The following is a 1,966-nucleotide window of genomic DNA, read 5'->3' on the forward strand; positions in this document are numbered from 1 at the left end:
CACACAGGATATTTCAGCATCACAGCATTTCCTACACATGGAAAGCCCAAATACAGATTCAGCACCCAAGCTGCTCTTCACAGAATTCCAGAATGGCCTCAATTGGGAAAGCCCTTAAAGATCATTGACTCCAATCATTAACCCAACACTGACAAGTCCCCGACTAACCCATGTCCCTCAGCACTATGTCTAGCACCAGGCTGTGCAAGAGCCTGTGTTTCACCCTTCTCATTGCCTCAGGCTTGAAATGGCTCGTCTGGTTTAAGGCCAGAGGTTTGCTGAAGACTTTAAGGCAAGCAAAGAATGTTTTAGAGAGACTCTGAAAATATTAATAACAGCATTATCCAAAAAAGTTAAATGCTTTAGCTAATTAAATCATACGATGGAGTAATAATACATTTTAAATGTAAGCTGTAAGGCAGTGTGCTAGTCTGGATTCCCAAGGCAATACATCTTTACCAGTCTCGAAACAAAACCTTCCCACCGTAGATAGTGGCACCAGCACAGAACTGACGTCTATGCAAACTGCTGTGAAGAGCCTCCCATGTTTCCTCCCGCCCCACAAACACCATCCAGCTTTTGCATTTTAATTGCAACCCGTCACAACACAAGACTGATGTGTTCTACTTCTGATCTTCAAAGCAGGCAGACAATTGAAAAGGGAACCTGAAAGCTGCCAATATTTCGAGAGCCGCTGATGTGAGCAAAGATCACCAGAGGGGATGAACAGTTACATCCCGTGCTAAAAAAATGAAGCAAGAGCAGGAGCAGCAGCAGACAGTCCCCGACAGTGGGTACAGAACAGTGACAGATAAAACTGTGTTTGGAGCCAGGGTAGGGCACTGAGTAGAGAAAATACACTTCTAACTGTAAACAGGAACCTTTCCCACCTCCTTTTCTCCCTTTTCTCTAATTGTTTCCTCCGAGAGCTGCAGATGTTATGTTTCAGTGTCAGTCCCTCAGCTACCCAAGCACAGAGGGGCTACTTGCTGGCTCGTTTTTCAGAGTCCCTTTGTGAGACTAATTAAAGCTTTCCATATTTTTTTTCTTGATGCAAGTAGCAGAGCTGCTAATTAACTACCAAAAATTATACTGAGCATTCAGTTTCTGCTGTGCAGCTACCACAGGGCTCATCAACTTCCTGGGGTGATTGCAGTAGGGATGGAGCAGTAGCAGAGATAGAGAGAGGATGGGGGAAAAAATAAATCCAGCAAATTTTGGAAACACTAGTGGTTTGGAACTGTCTCTAACCTGAATTTCAGAGGAAAGAATTAAAAAAAAAAATAGATGTATATATATACATATCTATAATTTTGGCTATCCAAAGTAGAGCGCAACCCAAACCCACCAAGCATTATCCTCTCTTTGCATCCTCTCCAAACACAGGGAAAGGACAACTTCCATTTTTGTCTGATTTCCCTGCAACTCTCTTTCTTGAAAAATTAATAAAGAAAAAGCAATATCAGATACTCTCCCTCTGCTAAAAGCACTTTCAGTTCCCCCTTCTCTCCAGTGTGCCGGCAAGCTCTGACATGGTGAAAGAGGGGAACACTTGTTTAGATGAAACTTCATATGCTGTGAGAACCTTCCTGTCTGTGCAAGTAATCCTGAAACCCTGGGACCAGGATTCTTTATTTCTGATGCAAGGGACTGTTCAATAATAAGATCCTTGTGGGAGTATAGGAAACTCACACCAAATCCTTCCAGAGTACAAGAAAATATGCAAAGGCAACTGGCCCCTCAAAATGTGCCGCATTTGTATGATTTGTGTTAATTTTCTGATTTATCATCTTAACTGGATGTGGTCACCAGAAGAGGAGAGAGGTCAGGGTAGTTAATGGCACATGAAGTGCTGTTGCTCGAGGAGCATTTCAGGGAGAGCTGCAGCCAGGCTGGGGGATGCTTTTAATTAAGTCATATCCCTAAAAGGCTCTTCTTGATGAAATGCCAAGAGCTGGAGCACTAG

The sequence above is a fragment of the Antrostomus carolinensis genome, unplaced genomic scaffold (genome assembly GCF_000700745.2).
Source record: "Antrostomus carolinensis isolate BGI_N321 unplaced genomic scaffold, ASM70074v2 scaffold12828, whole genome shotgun sequence".
In the NCBI taxonomy this organism is placed as follows: Eukaryota; Metazoa; Chordata; class Aves; order Caprimulgiformes; family Caprimulgidae; genus Antrostomus; species Antrostomus carolinensis.